The sequence below is a fragment of the Macaca mulatta genome, chromosome 1 (assembly GCF_049350105.2).
Source record: "Macaca mulatta isolate MMU2019108-1 chromosome 1, T2T-MMU8v2.0, whole genome shotgun sequence".
In the NCBI taxonomy this organism is placed as follows: domain Eukaryota; kingdom Metazoa; phylum Chordata; class Mammalia; order Primates; family Cercopithecidae; genus Macaca; species Macaca mulatta.
In genome coordinates, this window is record NC_133406.1 from 207,719,457 (window position 1) to 207,737,822 (window position 18,366).

The 18,366-nt window shown below is 47.2% G+C and overlaps 2 long non-coding RNA genes across 5 annotated transcripts in view; one reads left to right on the plus strand and one right to left on the minus strand.

The window, feature by feature from the left end:
• Positions 1 to 12,139, minus strand: part of LOC114673130 (uncharacterized) — a 39,365-nt gene extending 27,226 nt beyond the window's left edge. Inside the window, exon 1 of one of the 3 annotated variants that reach the window (XR_013404309.1) lies at positions 11,877 to 12,139. This is a non-coding gene — a long non-coding RNA (uncharacterized LOC114673130). The remainder of the gene's footprint in view (positions 1 to 11,876) is intronic. The other 2 variants (XR_013404310.1, XR_013404308.1) reach the window with 2 other exon arrangements.
• A 90-nt stretch (positions 12,140 to 12,229) lies between these two features.
• On the plus strand, positions 12,230 to 17,885 carry LOC114673129 (uncharacterized). Of its 2 annotated transcripts, none has more exons than XR_003723756.2 (4): positions 12,230 to 12,493; positions 15,016 to 15,329; positions 15,452 to 15,573; positions 16,958 to 17,885. It is a non-coding gene; the product is annotated as an uncharacterized LOC114673129 (long non-coding RNA). The 2 variants fall into 2 exon arrangements; XR_013404313.1 differs by having other exon boundaries at positions 12,244 to 12,493; positions 15,149 to 15,329.
• Positions 17,886 to 18,366: the final 481 nt, after the last annotated feature.

The following is an 18,366-nucleotide window of genomic DNA, read 5'->3' on the forward strand; positions in this document are numbered from 1 at the left end:
AAAACTGGGACATACATGCAAAGCCTGCAGGGCACAGTCAGGGCCAGATCCAGGTCTCCTGACTCCCAGCCATCAGCTCTTTTCATGCAAACTTCAGTCTCCCTCTTGTGGATTCTGGTGCCTCCTCCTACCCCCTGGGAACCTGGAACCTGAGCAGAAGGAGAAGGAGAGAGGAGGGTTCCAACAACCCCAGGCACCAGGAGCTGGGTGCCTTCCTCTGTCATCCTCTCCAAGGAGAAGAGACAGCTGGCGTGGACCTCCAGGGCAGAGCCACTTCATACCTGCCCACACCTGGTCCTCCCTTGCTGGCAACAGAGTTCAGAGCTAGCACCAGCCACAGCAAGGACAAAGCCCAGCCCAGGCAGCTGCTGGAGCTGCAGGGAGTCCCAGGTAAGTGAGAGCATTGGGACTGATGGTCCAAGGGGGTTCACTAATTTCATGGCACTAGAGAAAGCCCTGGGATATATCAAGTGGTTTGAATGTTTTTACATCTTTTTCCCCAGAAAAGGGGCTCTTGTCCCCTCACTCCCTGCAGGCTGAGCCCGTGTGCCTGCTTCCTCTGCTCACCGCATACCCCAGGCCAAGGCCCTCCCTGACCAAGCTGCCAGATCTGCCAACCGGAAGCGAGGTCCTGGGGCCCAGCAGCTCTGTTCTTGTCATTGGGAGAAGGGAGAAGCAGACCCAAGAGGTCACCAATAAAAGCAGACAGGCTGGAGGTGTGTGCCTCTCACCAGGGTGGGGCTGTGGGTTGAGACCTGGGTAAACCCCAGCTCTGTCTCTGACTCACTGATGACCCTGGACAGCTCCTTCATCGCCACCTTAAGCATCCCTGTTCCTCATCGGCTCAACAAGAGGGACAAGGCAAAAGTTCTAGCCTAAGGCAGCTTCCTGGAGTTTGTCCAGTGGTACCCTTCTCACCCCCCTTTCCTCTTAGGGACCCCCCTCTGCCACACTCTGGAAAGTCCTTCCCCACTTCTTTCATTCCTCCATCAGAATTTACCCTCCTGTGTTCCTCAGCATAACTGGCTTATGTTTAAGACGTCTCCCTGATACGACCTATGCACATTTATAATAGGAACCCTCCCAGCAGAAGAGTAGCTGATGGTGGGATCTCAGACACCCTGACAAGCAGCAGGGGAAAGATTATGGGGAGGACAGAAAGAGACAGGGGACTTCCTATGACACCATATGGCAGCACTACGGCAGCTGCTGGTGGCTCCTGTCTTTCCAGCTGATCTGTCCCACTCCTGCCCCAGTCCTCAGCACTCAGCCCTCCCCACCAGCAGCCCAATACAGGCTAATGGCCATGCACTACAGCCTTTCTGTTTGCAGGGGCTTCCTCTGCAGGAGGAAAACAACCTATGCATATAATGTTAGATAAGCATATTTTTGGCCTTAATGAATCTGCTTTTGGAATCCTCTTCCCCCTGCCTAATGCCCTCCTTTTCCTTACTGTTGAAATCTTACTCATCCTTCATGTCCCACTCAAGGCAGGCTGTGTGAGTCATTCAGGTCCAGGAGATTCACTGATCCTGGGCTTTCCAAGAAGGACTCTGGGTCTCCAACCGCCACCAGGCATGAGCATCTCAAAGTGGGGATCCTGTCCTATGGTTCTGCATGCTGAGTGCAGAGAGAATGCCAGAAAATGTTTTCTGGTTGAAACTGCCTAATGTCAAGCTGTAATTGTGAAACGACCCCATCTCCAAGATGGGAGGGAACTTACAGACCAGAGATAACCCCTCCCTGATGATGCTGAGCCCCCAGAGCGACCCTCACTGACCACCCCCTACACCTAGATTTTGTGCATGGAGAGCCAGGGAAAAGAGACAGAGACTAGGAAAGTTATGTGTTTGCTTTTTAAACAAATTATAATATAACTTGTGCTCATTTTAAAAATTTAAAATAAACAGAGTAGAAAGTAGAAATTCTCCTCATTCTCCTTCCCCAGTCCCAGAAGTCAGCAGTTATTAACAGTCAGTGCCAGTCCTGCAGGCATTTTTGCTTACATATAAACAAATGTCATTTTCTTTTACAAAAAATATGATCATCCTTCACATACTGTTCATCTTTCTATGTATTCTGTGGTGTTAAGTAGAAACCCATCCCTTTCCCCTGCTACCTCCCTGGACCCCAGGCTCCTCAGGCTCCTACAAATGAAATTGTTGGTCAAAAGATTTTCTCATTTAAAATGTGTTGCTTTCCTGGGTCGTTTTATTTTCTTGTAACATGCTCATTATAGAAAAGTTGGAAAATACAGTCAAGACACAAAGTAAAAAAAATCATCCATCAGCCACTGTCCAGAGATAACTGCTGCTAGCATTTTGATAAGGTTTACTTTTTTTTTTTTAAATTGAGACAGGATCTCACTCTGTCACCCAGATTAGAGTGCAATGGCATGATCACAGTGCCTCAGCCTCCCAAGTAGCTAGGACTATTATTGGGCATGCTAATTTTAAAACAAATTTTGCACAGACAGGGTCTCGCTATGTTGCCTGGGCTCATCTTGAACTCCTGGTCTCAAGCGACCTCCCCACTTGGCTTCTCAAAGTGTTGGGATTACAGGCATGAACCACTGCACTTAGCCCAGCCTTTTTTCTATGTGAGCATATTCTATATAAATCAAAACACTTTACCTATTGTTCCATAACCTGTTTTTTTCCACTTAATAAAAGATTGTTATTCCATATTAGTCTACAGCATCAGTTTAGTATGCTGTGTGAACTCAGGGTCCCTTAGAAGCCCACTTTTCCTGACCCCCATTCTGAGTAGGGAACCCACCGTAGCAGATGACCAGAACGCTCTTGCTCCAGGGTGTAACCTGCTGGCTCCCTTTCAGGAATAAAATGCCCTGAGAAGTCTTTGAGCACCTGCCTCCTCCACCTCCCCTGAGCTGAAATCCCAGCACCCCACACCCCACTGATGGTTATGCAGTCCCCCTGCAACTTCTCCAGCACCGCCCATCGGTGCAGTAAGTAGAAGCCCGCCCCTTTCCCCCGCCACCTCCCTGGACCCTGGGCTCCTCAGCTCTGCTGCCAACCCAAGACCCAGAGTGGGGAGGATGGAGGTGGGGGCCTGGGTGGTCCTGACTGTGAGGCAAGGGAAGGCCTCTGGACTCAAGCTGGGCAAGGGACAGTGCCACTTGCCCTTGTTCCGTGGCCAGCTTTCCCTCAGAATGATGGGACTGAGGAAGGGACAGGGGCAGGTAAGATACCAGAGGTGGGCCAAGGAGGCTGCTGAGCCACTTGAAAGTTTTCTGGTTCCCAAAGCAAATACCCAGCTTCCCAGCCCAAGCCCATACTCTGCCCAAGGAATTTACTAGCCAAATAGTGTGGTTAAGTGTGGTGTTGGGCAAGATCCCCACTCTGGGGATCTCAGTCTTCTTACCAATTATAAAAGGGGAAATATAGCCAGGTGGTTTCTAAGGCACCTTCCCAGCTCTGAAACTCTAAAACCCAATTGGAATCCATGTTTTCAAATGCTCTGTTTTTTCTCTCAAAGTCCCTGTACACCTTATGATTAGATGAATCCAATTATAGACCAGGTCTGGTTTGAAATATCATTAACATAATAATTATTACGGGCTGTCGTCTCATTTAATCCTCACGACAAGCCTAAGAGGAGATGCCATTTTTATCCCCTTTTTACTGATGAGAACACAAGGTCCAGAGAGTTAGGATGACTTTCCACTTATGTGGCAGAGCTCAGATTTGAACCCAGGGCTGTGTGACTCCCAAACCCGTGCTCCTTATTATCCTCTAGTCCCCATGCTACCCTGCGATGGGTGTAGGGATCATTCTTCCCTTGCTACAGTTGAGGAAACTGAGGCCAGAGAGAGGAGATGTTTTCCTCAGGGTCACACAGCAAGTTCATGGCACAGCTCTGTGAAGCCTGGCTCTGTGCCTCCCGGCCAACCGTCACTCCCCCACTCCCACCAAACCAAGCACAAGCACTGGCTGATTTCTTTTTTTTTTTGAGACCAAGTCTTGCTCTGTTGCCCAGGCTGGAGTGTAGTGACATGATCTCAGCTCACTGCAACCTCTGCCTCCTGGGTTCAAGCAATTATCCTGCCTCAGCCTCCTAAGCAACTGGGACTACAAGTGTGCACCACCATGCCCAGCTAATTTTTGTATTTGTAGTAAAGACAGGGTTTCACTATATTGGCCAGGCTGGTCTCGAACTCCTGACCTTGTGATCCACCTGCCTCGGCCTCCCAAAGTGTTGGGATTACAGGCGTGAGCCACTGTGCCCGGCCTGGCTGATTTTCATAGGCAGATGTTGGGGAACCAGAAACAGCCCCTGGGGCCAGGCGCAGTGGCTCTGGCTTGTAATCCCAGCACTTTGGGAGGCCGAAGCAGGCAGATCACTTGAGGCCAGGAGTTCAAGACCAACCTGCCCAACACGGTGAAACCCTGTCTCTACTAAAAATACAAAAAATTAGCTGGGTGTGGTGGCGTGCACCTGTAGTCCCAGCTACTCGGTAGGCTGAGGCATGAGAATTGCTTGAGCCTGGGAGGCAGAGATTGCAGTGAGCCAAGATCGTGTCACTGCACTCCAGCCTGGGTGACACAGCGAGGCACTGTCTCGAAAAAGAAAGGAAGGAAGGGAGGGAGGGAGGAAGGGATTGGCCCCTGGGCTGGAGTCAAATGCCCAGAACTGAACAGGGATGGGGGCAGCCAGAAAGAGAGGGCTGTGTTTGTTCAGCCTAGCTCAGGTCCACCTTCCCCAGCTCAGTCCAGACAAGTATTGGTTTTGGGCAAGTCCCAAAGAAAGAAACACATTACCTGCAGGGTGGGGAGGAAGGGCTGGGCCTGGGGAGCCTCACTGTGCTCTTCACTCCTTCGTTCAGTCGCTTACCCAGCAATTCCTACAGCTTGCTAGGCACTAAGATAGGCAACGACAGCCGCATCCCAGGTCTATCTCGAAGAACTGATGGTGACCAGGCAAACATAGCACATAGGCTGAGGACTCAGGAGAATAAGAGGGGCTCTCAGGAACTCAGAGAAGAGGTTCATCCTGGAGGAGGTTCTGCTGAAGCTGAGACGTGCACACCAAGTAAGCGCTGGGCAAAGTGGTCCAGGAAGGAGGAACAGCATGGCTCGTGGTAAGTGTTCACAGCATGCTTGTGGGGAAGCACATGGATAGCATGAAGGCCTGGCAACATGCAGACCTGGGTTCAAATCCTGCCTCTGCCCCTTATAAACATTTTAGCCTCAGAGAAGCCAGCCTCTGCATCACAGTTTCACCAGCTGGTAAGCGGTAGCAGTAGAGGTAGCTTGCCAGGTTGAGTAAGATAAGGCATGTAAAGCATCTGGTGGTATTAGGATCACATCTCTCCCTTTGGGTCCATAAGCAGGTCCCCAGCACTTTCTAAGTGCCAAACACTAGGGGAAGAACAATTGGCCACTTGCTCAAGGTCACTCAATCTTTGCCTCCCAGCCTGCGTTTGCTCTGCACCATGCCTCCTCCATGTCGTGGGAGCCCAATGTTGTGTGGGCCAAGGCTGCTGACTAGGAGCACAGCCTGCCCTGGGGGAGAAGTCCACTGCCCCTGCCCTGACACCCCATCTCTTTGTCCAGTCGTGGGTGGCTTACAAGCTGCGGTGCCCTGATGCCCCATCCCTTTGGCCAGGTATGGGTGGCTTGCAAGCTGCAGTGATCACCATCCCGGCCCTGCTCTCCTCATCCACTCTGCTGGTCATCAGCTCTATCATATGGAAAACATGCCGCCAGTGGTCCCGGGTCACCTGCCCCAGCCCACCATCCCCATGAGGGGCCCAGGGAAGCCATTCAAGGTCCACAATGACATGGAAGATCCATTGCTCTTTTACTCTTGGTTTTCTTTTGCAAAACACCCAGGAAAGGCCCTATCAGGTCTGTATTGCCCAAAGGTGTCTCACTTAAGTGTGACATTAAAAGGAGAAATTCTCCTTTCTCTCTTGAGGCAACAGGGACAATGTGCTTAGCTGGATAAAGCCTTGCAGAGGCCATGAGCACTGTCTTTGGCCTCACAGCCTCTCTTGCCCCTGTCCAGGATCTGTTGGATGTTACTCACCAAGCCCTTGGGTCAAGGAAGGTCCATTCTGCTGCCCTGTAACTGTGACTGTAAGTGACTGTGGGCCAAGGCTGTCCTCGACCCAACACTGTCTCTCTAATGACCCACTGGGCCTGATGGGGCCTCCACAGGGAACCTTACCAAGGAGCACAAAGCCTCCTCCAAGGGGTGCACTCCTGGTTTCACCCCAGCTGACGTGTGGCTTATCACATTATCCAGGGCTTGCAGCCCTTAAAATTTTCCACTTCTCCTGTCTTAAAACATTCACCCATGCTTTTCTAAAGTATTGGAGTTACAGGAGGTGCCTCTCATGCCGCTAATTTTAAAAGCCCAGAATTCTCACCACTACCCAAGATCTCAGGACATCTAGTCTGACTATGTGTCAACCACAAGGTTCGTGGTTTCTTCCACTCATCCAATGACACTCAAGTGTGTGCCATGTGCCAGGAATGCCAGGTGGTACATTTACAACAAATGAGACCCAGAACTAGTAAGCTAGTGGTTAGAAAAGAACAATGACAACAGAATATGAGAAGTGCATGCATAGGATACAGGGGTCTGTGGGAGCATAGAGAAGGAGCAACTAACCAGTCAGGAGAGGAAGGTTAGCGGAAACCTCCAAGAAGTGGCATCTGAACTGTGACCGGAAGGATGACTAGGCACTTTCTGGAAGGAAGGAGTGAAAGGACAGTCCAGGCAGAGGGAACAGGAAGTACAGTTTAGGGGTTGAAAAACTATGGCCCACCTCTTGGTTTTGGGAATGAAGTTTCACTGAAACACAGCCATGTCCAATCACTTATGTATTGTCTCTGGCAGCTTTTGCGCTGCAGGGCAAAATGAAGTGGTTGCAAAAGAAACCCTATGAATTACAAAACGAAAGAAGTATTGACTATCTGGCCCTTGACAGAAAAGGTTTGCTGACCCCTAGAGATTTGAGAGCTCATGCTGCCTTTTAGGGAACATAGTGGCTGGAGGGTAAGGGTGGGAAAAAAGCAGTAGGCAGCTCACAGTGCATTCTTCCCGTAGCCATAGCAGCTGGATCTGGAGTGGACACACCTGATTTAAACTGAGCTGGTCAGAGTCTGTCTTCTCAGAAATTGGAATGTGGGATGTCAAATTCAAAAATGGAGTTCGGTCACATTAACGCCTGTGAAGCTCTGCTGCGGAGGCCCCTCAAGCCCGCTCCTTGCCCAGACTGCTCAATCAACCATCCCTTTGATTCAGAAGACGCTTGCAATCAATTCCCCTAACTTTTAATTTTCATTCCCCCTCAAAGTTTCTGTTACTTTCAACGAAAAAAAAACAAAAACCAAAAAAACCCTTTCATTAACTAAACTTAAAGTCACTGAGAGATAAAGCTGGTAGGGAATACAGGTTTAGTCAGTGAGGTCCAACATAAATATAATGTGAGATATATTTAATATATAATTTTAATTTTGAATTTTCTAATAGCCGTATTTTGGCTATTAAATTTTCTAATAGCCAAAATAAGTAAAATATATTATTTAAATTAATTTCACTAATTTAAAAAGAAACGTGAAATTAATTTAAATAATATATTTTAATTATTTTATTTATTTTAAACATACAAAATGTTATCCAGTGATAATACTAAAATCAATACTCAATATTTAAAAATTATTGAAATCATTTACAATCTTTTCTTTTGAACTACATATTTGAAAGCTAGGGTGTATTTTACACTTACAGCACATTCAATTTGGACCAGCCACATTTCAAGTGTCTCATAGCCACAGAAGGCCGGTGGCTATAACAGACAGCACAGATTTAGACCCTCAGAGCCCTGCAGGAGTGGCTAAAAAGTCCTAGCCTCAATCTTACTGTTTCTCTGCAACCAAGTTAGGAACACTATGAAGGCAGGGACTTGTGTGTTTACTTGTGTGTCCCCAGTGCCTAGCACAGAGAAAGCACTTAGTAAATATTTGTGGAGAGAATGGCTAGATGAAGAGGAGAATGGCATACCATACACTTTGAGAAGTAAATCAAACTAAGGAAAAAGCATTCCCTCCAGCTCTTCCTTGATTCCATTTTTCTGCATTATTTCTTCCCCAGACCACAGTGGCTGTTTTCTTTGACCAACCTTGAGTCTGCTTTGTTGATCTATCTTGTTGTTGCCAGAAATCTCAAGGAACCACTTTTAAAACTCATCCCCAGTGACCTGCATGGTGGCAACTCTAGCAAATACCATCCCTCACATTACCAAATACTGGCATTGCTCTCTCCTCTGCCTTCTCCCTCCTTCCCACATCCAACTCCCTTGCCAAATGTCTTCTATTCTTTTTCCAGACATATCTCAAATTCATCTTCTGCTCTTCACCTGCACAGCCACTGCACAATTCAGGTTCTCATTATTAGAGAGATGGGCTACAACCACTACCCCCTCCTAATTTCCCTACTTCTCTGTTTGCTTCTAATCCCTCTGTATTAGTTATCTATTGCTACATAACAAATTACCTTAAAATTAGGTAAAACTTAAAACCACAAATATTAGTTATCTCCCTTTCTGTGGGTCAGGAATCTGGGTATGGCTTAACTGGGTCCTCTGGCTAAGGGCCTCTCACATGGCTGCAATCAGGTGTTGGCTGGGGCTGCAGTCATTCTAAGGCTTGCTTTGGGGAGGATCTACTTTCAAGCTCACTCGCAGCTGTTAGAAGACCTCAAGTCCTTGCTGGCCATTGATTAGTCATCCACTCTTTGACACATAGACCTATTCACAGGGAAGTTCACAAGATGGCTGCTGTCTTCCCTAAGAGCAAGTGAGCAAGAGAACAAGAGAAGGTGCCCAAAACAGAAGCCACAGGGAGTTTTTTGTAATCAAATCTCAGAAATGACAACCCATCACTTCTAACATATTCTATTCATTAGAATGGAATTAATAAATTCCATCCATACTCAAGGGGAGGAAATTACACCAGGGTGTGAATACTGGGATGTGAAATCATTAAGGACAATTCAGAGACTGCCTATCACATCCTCTTCCTTGCCTCCTAGTATACCATCTAAAGTGCAAAGCTGCAGCCCGGTACAGCAGTTCATACCTGTAATCCCAGCACTTTGGAAGGCCAAGGCAGGTGGATCACCTGAGGTCAGGAGTTTGAGACCAGCCTGACCAACATGGTGAAACCCTGTCTCTACTAAAAATAGAAAATTAGCTGGGTGTGATGGCTCACGCCTGTAATCCCAAGTACTCAAGAGGCTGAGGAAGGAGAATCGCTTGAACCCGGGAGGCAGAGGCTGCAGTGAGCTGAGATTGCCCCACTGCACTCCAGCCTGAGCAACAAGAGAGTAACTCCATCTCAAAATAAATAAATAAATAATGTGCAAAGCTGACTTCCTCTCTTCCTTGCTCAGAAATTCTGATGCCTTGCTGATACTTCCAGAACATCACCCTTTATTGTGCAAAAGATCGCCAGAATGGGTAAATAGTAGAAAGGAGAGCTTTATGGGTGTATTAGTTTGCAAACCAGGAGGTGTGGACCAAATGTGTTCTCTCTTCAAGGAAGGAAGGAGCAGGTTGGGTTTTATGCCTCACAGGGTCCATATTACACAACAGAGCCATATATATTCAGCAGATTTTGGGGGAGAGCTATACATATTTATGAGGGGGGTTGAGTGCATGCACAATGGGTAAACATATATGGAACAATCATCTCATGCTCACTTTGGGGCAGAATTTTAGCATTAAAATGAGGTAGAATTTGGCTTTTTATATCAAAAGATGAACCACAGGACACAGTTTGTGTACAGCCTCTATCAGCTGGTGAAACTGGCTTAAGGTCTGCAGTTCTTTATCAGAAAAGAATGTTTGTGGCTGGGCACAGTAGCTCACGCCTGTAATCCCAGCACTTTGGGAGGCCGAGGCAGGTGGATCACGAGGTCAGGAGATCGACACCATCCTAAAACAGTGAAACCCTGTCTCTACTAAAAATAAAAACAAACAAACAAACAAAAACTAGCCAGGCATGGTGGCGGGCGCCTGCAGTCCCAGCTACTCGGGAGGCTGAAGCAGGGAGAATGGCGTGAACCCAGGAGGCGGAGCTTACAGTGAGCCGAGATCGCACCATTGCACTCCAGCCTGGGCGACAGAGTGAGACTCCGTCTCAAAAAAAATTGTTTGTAAGGCCACTCCTCTGTCCAATCAGAGTTGTAGCGGTCTTGGGTTGTAAATCAGAGTTAGGAGGCATATGATGAACCCCCAACCCATAGGTAACTTTTACTTTTGTTTCCTTAATCTTAGAGTCTGTCTTAGTTGATAAGGGGGCTTCTCAGATCACTTCTTCGTAATATGCCCCCGATCTCCATTCCATTCTTACCTTCTATCCTATACTCCAGTTCCCAGAAAGGGCTCTGAATCATCAAACTGTTCCCTTGTACACGCCAGTCCCCTGGTCTGGAATGCTCCCCTCAACTTCCCCAGACTTTTCTACCTGGCCAACTCCTACTCATTCACCAAGACCTGCTGCTTCTGCCATGCCTGTCCTAATCCTGGCCAGCAGTTTTATCTGTCCTTAATCAGACCTCCCTTGGTGCCCTGTGCTTTCCACTAACACAGCACTTACCACATCAAATCACAATTATCTCCACTTGGATATCTGACAAGATCTCAAATTTAACATGTTCAGAAGTTCATTTCTACTGGTTTTTCTATAAGTAGGATTTAGCAGGAGGTAGATCTTGAAGCCATTCATTCTGACTTCTCCCAGAAGCCTTGCCCCTGATCTGAGAGACAAGTTATAGAACCTTACCAACTTCATTAAAATTACAAAAATGCCCAGAGAGCAGCCACTTGGTAATAGGGTGCTACCAAATAAATATATGTGATGCTTTAAAGGCAATTAGGATCATCACAGGTTTCCTGTAGACACAGGAAGAGGGTTGGGCGGGTATAGTGATTAAGAAGTCCCCTCAGATTAGGCAGAGACTTTTCCCAACCTGCCTCCACTAGTTGCTATCTGTTCTAGACAAGTTACTTCATATGTAAGCCTCAATTTCCTAATTTGTAAATGAAAATAACTTACCTGGTTACTGTGGTTACCATGTGTCAGGTGCTGTTCCAAGTGCTTTAAATATGTTAAATTTTTTGTTCTTTTGGAGACAGGGTCTCTGTTGCCCAAACTGGAGTGCAGTGCCCCAGTCACGGCTCACTGAAGCCTCGACCTCCCAGACTCAAGCAATGCTCCTCCCACCTCAGCCTCCAGAGTAGCTGGGACCCCAGCTGCTTGCCACCTAGCCTGGCTAACTTTACTTTTTTTTTTTTTTTTTTTTGGAGAGGCAGGGAGTCTCACTATTTTACCCAGGCTGGTCTTTAACTCCTGGGCTCAAACAATCCTTCCACCCTCGGCCTCCCAAAGTGCTGGGATTACAGGTGTGAGCTACCATGCCCAGCCTAAATATGTTATTTATCTTTAGAACAATGGTATAAGGTAGGTACTATTATCCCATTTTACAGAGTCAGAAACTGTAGCAGAGAGTAACTTGGGCCAGGATACACAGCTAATAACTGGCAGAACTAGGATTCCAACACAGGCAGTGGAGGGTCAGGGTCATTGTCGTAAGACACAATGCACAGGCCTGTGTCGATTAATTGAATAATGCGAGTGAAGGCGAGGGCAGGGCCTGGCAAGCAGTAGGCACGCTCGATTATTTTAAAATGTAAAACTCCTTGACTTAAAGATCAAGAATTATTTCAAAGTCCCTTATATTCTGTGTGAACCCAGCAGGTGTTTTCCCTCACATATGAATGGAGGGTTGAGAAGGACATCAGAGACAAGTCTTAAGTTTCTACAGCCTTTCGGTTCTTTTACCCAGATCCTCCTTTTCAAGTAGAAGAGGAAGTAGCTGATGCGCAAAGGAGTCCACTGCCGGTGTCACGCCGGGCCTTTTTCCAGCTGAGCAGAGACAAGGTCGCCCTCTTCCCACGCCGCCTCCGTCCCGGGTTGACCCCTTTCCCGTGAGAGCCCCGCCCTCGGCGAAGGTTCGGTTTAACATTGGTGGAGGTTGGAAGACGGAGCTGTGCCTCTCCGTTTTTCAACCAATGGACTTCCCTGTTCCTTCTCACTGTTTGGTAAAGTCGTTCCCTCCTCCCAGCCGCCAGAGGGCGAGACATCGCAAGGCTCGAAGCCTAGGAGGCTCTTGAATACGGAAGTGACTTTTCGCTACCGGAAGTTCGTGGCCTCAAGGGCTGGGGGTGGTGAGATGGGGTTCCGGTGGCTGGAAGCTGAGCAGTCGTGGTTCCGCTAGGCAATCGTTTCCACCTCTGAGGGTTTCATGTGCTCAGATGAGAAAACGGAGGCTTTTGGAGGAAGGAGCTTCTCGTATTTACACAGCGAGAAACTCCTCAGACACGCGCGCTTCCCATGCGATTCACCAGGACAAAGGGACGATCCTTGAGGGTATTTGCTCCGCCTGAGGAATCCCTGAGGCAAGTCTCACAGAACTGTGCCCATTCCACAGATGGAGAAAGCGAAACCCAGAGAGGGACATGCAGCATACAGGGACTTGCCACAATAGGGTTACCAGATTTAGCAAATAAAATGCAGGATGCCCAGTTGAAGTTGAATTTCACGTAAACAACGAGTAATGCTTTAGTATAAGACTATCCCAAATATTGCAATGAGACACGTATGCTAAAAAATTACTCATTGTTTTTCTGAATTCAAATTTATCTGGATGTCCTGTATTTTATCTGATGATCCTACCCCAAGGTCAGCTAACTGAGTGGAAAAGGAGAAAGCGCTATTGGGGGGTCCTACATGCCTCCCTGCCTGGGGCTCACTAGTGTATGGAGCTGGGTTATTCCCAAGTGTAATCCTGAGGTTATTTTAAAGGCCCACAGCTCATTCCAGTCAATAGTCTTCCCACTGCCGGGTCTAGATCTATTCAGGAACTGACAAGGAGCCACATCCTCCACTCTCATTCAGGGATACCGCACCACCACCACCCAAACTGGTTTATTCAAAAGACACTAAGTATCTACTCTGTGCTAAGCAGTCTTTGGTTCCAGATCGCACTAGAAAGTAGGAGAAACACTCCCTGTCTTTGTGGAATCAACATGATTAGATATGCAGGAGGACAAGTATGTAGAGAGGAAAACTACAGTACGTTGTGATCAGTAGTTCTTTAATAGGGATAAATACAGGATGCATGAAAGCCTAGAGATGGAACCCCTAATCAAGGCACAGGAAGTAAGAGAAAGGAGAGAAACACCCAAGCTGAGGCCTGAAAGATTCATTCCTTCATTCAGTAATTATTTCTTGAACATCTGTATGAACAGCAGTATTCTAGGCACTGTGGACCCAGCGGTGAACAAAATAAACAAACCTTTGCTCTCAGAACTTAATTCTAAGTAAAATGTATAATATGTTAGAGGGTGATCTATGGAGGAAAAGTAAGGCTGTGAAGGGGATTATAGAATGCTGGGGCGGGAATGGAAATGTTACAGTTTTTTTGTTTGTTTAAGATGGGGTATCACTATGTTGCCCAGGCTGACCTCAAACTCCTGGGCTCAAGTGATCCTCCTGCCTCAGCCTCCCAACGTGCTGGGATTACAGGCATGCGCCATCACTCCCAGCCTGAAGTGGGTAGTCAGGAAGGCCTCAATGAGAACATTACATTTGAGCAAAGACCTGAAGGGATGAGGAAGAGAGATCTATGCAGAGATTTGGGGTTATAAGTGTGTCTGGCATGTTACAAAAAGGAAAGAGGGTGTGATGAACAAGACTCCAATATGATAGTTTTCTAAGGGATTTTCAATGATAAGTTTGACCATATGCTTCTTGCCTTAAATATTGTCTTTAGAACCTAATTCCTGTAAAATATGACTACATAAGTTGGTGGGGGCTACTTTGAACAGGATGTTTAGAAAAGGCCCTCTTGAGATGGCAACATTCAAGCTGAGGCCTTTAAGATGAGAATGAGCCAACGCTGGAGTAGCTAAGGGAACAGCGAAAGCAGACACTTGGAGGCAGGAAAGAAGTCAGTAAATGTGAGAAACTGAAATGTGAGAAAAGAGTGGCATGAGATGAAGTGGGAGAGATGGGCAGTGGTCTCAGGCAAATTAGCTTTTATTGGCATTGCAGTGGGAATCAACTGAAGGGCTTTCAGCAGAGGACTGACAATCAGATGATTTTACTGATTGAATTTACCCAGGCTTATCTGTTTATCCGAAGGGTGCCAGGAAGAGGGTTTAAAATGGAGCAAAGGGATGAGTGGAACCCCCGTCCTCTTGCCTCCCCTTTGTTCCCCTTACAGCTTGAATGAGATGGCTTGGGCAGGTGGGTTTCCTAGGTGAGGGATGACTCCCCCCCAGAGAGCCACCATCTCCCTCTGAGCCGGTGTGAATAGAGTTGACAACTTGTGTCTCTGACCTCCTCAGAGTTTCCTGGCTGGATCCCATTACTGGGTATATACCCAAAGGATTATAAATCATGCTGCTATAAAGACACATGCACACGTATGTTTATTGCGGCACTATTCACAATAGCAAAGACTGGGAACCAACCCAAATGTCCATCAGTGATAGACTGGATTAAGAAAATGTGGCACATACACACCATGGAATACTATGCAGCCATAAAAAAGGATGAGTTCATGTCCTTTGTAGGGACATGGATGAAGCTGGAAACCAGCATTCTCAGCAAAATATCACAAGGACAGAAAACCAAACACTGCATGTTCTCACTCATAGGTGGGAACTGAACCATGAGAACACTTGGACACAGGGTGGGGAACACCACACACCAGGGCCTGTCGTGGGGTGGGGGGAGAGGGAAGGGATAGCATTAGGAGATATACCTAATGTAAATGACGAGTTAATGGGTGCAGCACACCAACATGGCACATGTACACATAGGTAACAAACCTGCGTGTTGTGCACATGTACCCTAGAACTTAAAGTATAATATAAATAAATACAAAAGTTTCCTGGGTGTGTTTGCCTTTCAGACTGTGGGCAGAGGTGAAGGAAGCACATGCCACTACCAGCCCTGAAGGTCTCCTTCCTCCACCCCTTTTGAATATACTTTTTTTTTCCTTTTGTTTTTTATTTTGAATACACTTTCAATTAATCTTCCCGAAGATCCTGACGTGCTGCTTCTGCTCCAGAAGCATAGAGGGCTCCCTACTGCCTACAGAATTAAGTTCGGACTTCTGGCTCTGTAATTCAAGGTCCTCTGTGACCACGCTGCACTGTGAGCTCCCTGAGAACTCAGAGGGACTCACCTCTGCATCACCAACATCTACCATGGGCTATAGCCACAGTAAGTGCTCACTAAATGCTCAGGAATTACCTTTCAACCTCACTTATTGAGCACCTCATGACGTGCAAAGTTCTAGACTAAGTACTTTATACCCATTTTCTTTTCTTTTTTTTTTTTTTTAGATGGAGTCTTGCCCCGTCGCCTAGGCCAGAGTGCAGTGGCATGATCTCAGCTCACTGCAACCTCCATCTCCCAGGTTCAAGCAGTTCTCCTGTCTCGGCCTCCCAAGTAGCTGGGATTACAGGTGCGTGCCACCATGCCCAGCTAATTTTTTGTATCTTTCTTTTTTTTTTTTTTTTTTGAGATGGAGTCTCGCACTGTCGTCCAGACTGGAGTGCAGTAGTGTGATCTCAGCTCACTGCAACCTCTGCCTCCCAGTTCAAGTGATCCTCCTGCCTCAGCCTCCCAAGTAGCTGGGCTTATAGGCGCCCACCACCACACCCAGCTAATTTTTTGTATTTTTAGTAGAGACAGGGTTTCGCTATTTTGGCCAGGCTGGTCTCAAACTCCTGACCTCATGATCTGCTCACATTGGCCTCCCAAAGTTCTAGGATTACAGGTGTAAGCCACCACACCCGGCCTTATACCCATTTTCTTATTTAATCTTCACAATAACCCTCTGAGGGAAATATAGTTATCAGCCACATTGTACAAATGAGTAAACAGATTCAGACAGGTTAAGAGCATGTTTATTCATTTGCCCATCCAGCATATGCTTTTTGAACACCTACTCCGTTCTAGGTGATAAGGACACAGCAGTGAAAAAATAAATCAGGTTTATTCCAAGAGCCTAGAGCTCACATTCTAGAAGGGCTGACAGTTGCCCTTGTGTTATGGAACACATTATGGAGTTATAGAGTATGTTGAGTGGTGGTAGGTGCTACGAAGAAAAAGAAAACCAGTTAAGAGAAAAGAGAGAGACTGGGACATGCTGTTTTCTAAAGGGTGATCCAGAAGGCTTCACCTAAAGAAAACATTGGCACAGAACCTGAATGAAGTGAGTGAGGCCCACAGATAACCCAGGAAGATCATTCTAGAGAGGGGACAGTAAATGCATGCCCAGCAGTGGAGTGTTTGAGGAACAGGGAGGAAGCCAGTGTGGCCAGGACTCAGTGTGTGAGAGGGAAGTGTGGGAGTTGGAGAGCCAGTTGGCGAAGGACTTTAAATTTCATTCTTGGTGACATGGAATCCCAGGAGGTACGGCATCTGGCTGCTAAGTGGAGGCTGGACTGTGGAGGGGAAAGGGGAAGAAGGGGCCAGGCTCGAGTATGAGAAGATGGAAGCTCAGGTCTGTTAACTCCTTGAGGGAGAGAATGAGAGAGAGTGAGCACGAGCAGAGGGGGGGCTTCAGGGAGGCACAGGTGGGTTGTAGGGAGGCATTGGGAAGAGAATGTTCCTCAGGTGAGGCCCCGGGGAAGGATGGATCTGTGAGAGGCCAACAGGAACATCTGGCTTCCCAGGCAGCCAGGAGGCATGAGGAGCCACTGCCAGTGGGTTGCTTAGCAGGGAGCTTAGAGGAGGCAGTGCCCATGCAGCCAGGGGGCCGGGAGACCCCTGCTTAGATTCACCTGCACAAGCCTGAAGCCCCTTACCATTCTCCACGTTTCAGGCTTTTTTCTTCTCTTTAGAAAAAGATTGAAACAAGAAATAAAAACAACTGGGAAAAAAATGACTATTAACTATTATCCTCAAGCCACATCAAATTCTGTGCATATCTTTCTTGGAAAAGTAAATTTCACATCCTCGCTGCAAATGGAACAGGAAACACTAGAAAGGCTCCAGTGAGAAATCTGTTCAAACTCCACGATGGCCACTGTCATTTCAAAAGCCACAGAACGTCCCCTCAGTGGACCTGCTCAGAAGAGGGAATCAGCTACACCTGGGTCTCACTGCCGCCAGCCATGAGATCTCCCCAGGATTCCTGTGCTTTTCACAGCAGATACCTGGTTGCAGCAGAAAAACCTATGTCCCTCCCCTGAAAAGAAGTGTGAGTGCTTGGAATCTGAGATGGAAGAAGTCTCAGAAAGAGTCTGATAGACGATTACAGGCATGGTAACACCTGTAAATCATGGCTTTGGTGGATCATGGGGTAGTAGAGTAACCCTTTCTGATTGCCCAGAGTCTCTTGATATCCCAAGCTTTCAGCCTATTTATTGTCAAGATACCAAAAACTAGATCCCTGGAAAGGGAGACACCCCTGCTTTGAGAAAGCACCTTGTTTACTCCAAACCATGCCACATTGCCTTATGAGATGACCTCAAAGCCACGTGCAGTTCCCAGGACTGGCTGAGATACTGAAGCAGGATGGCCAGGCTTACCCAGAGAGAAAGTCAAGTGAAGATAGAAAATCCATCACAATACAATGTCCAGAGTAAGCAAATCCATAGAGATGGAAGGTAGATTTGTGTCATCAGGGACTTGGGAATGGGGAAAATGGAGAGTGACTGCTAATGGGTATGGGATTTCTTTCTAGGGTGATAAATACATTCTAGAATTAATAGTGGTGATGGTTACACAACTCTGAATACACTAAAAACCACTGACTTCTCCACTTTATTTATTTCTTCCTTTGAGATGGAGTCTCGCTCAGTCGCCCAGGCTGGAGTGCAGTGGTGTGATCTCGGCTCACTGCAACCTCAGCTCACTGCAACCTTCCCCTCCCTGTTAAGCGATTCTCCTGCCACAGCCTCCTGAGTAGCTGGGATTACAGGCACATACCACCACAGCCGGCTAATTTTTGTATTTTTAATAGAGATGGGGTTTTGCCACATTGGCCAGGCTGGTCTCAAACTCCTGACCTCAGGTGATCACCCACCTCAGCCTCCCAAAGTGCTGGGATTACAAGTGTGAGCCACCATGCCAAGGCTTCTGCACTTTAAAAGGGTGAATTTGATTGCATGTTAATTATATCTCAAATCTTTTAATTGCAGCAGAAAAATATTTAGATTCCCCTGCAGCCACTGTGCGGGATCTGAACTCCTTTGCTCAACAGCTCACACACCCCAGGTGCATAATTTGGGAACCCGGCGGTGTGAAG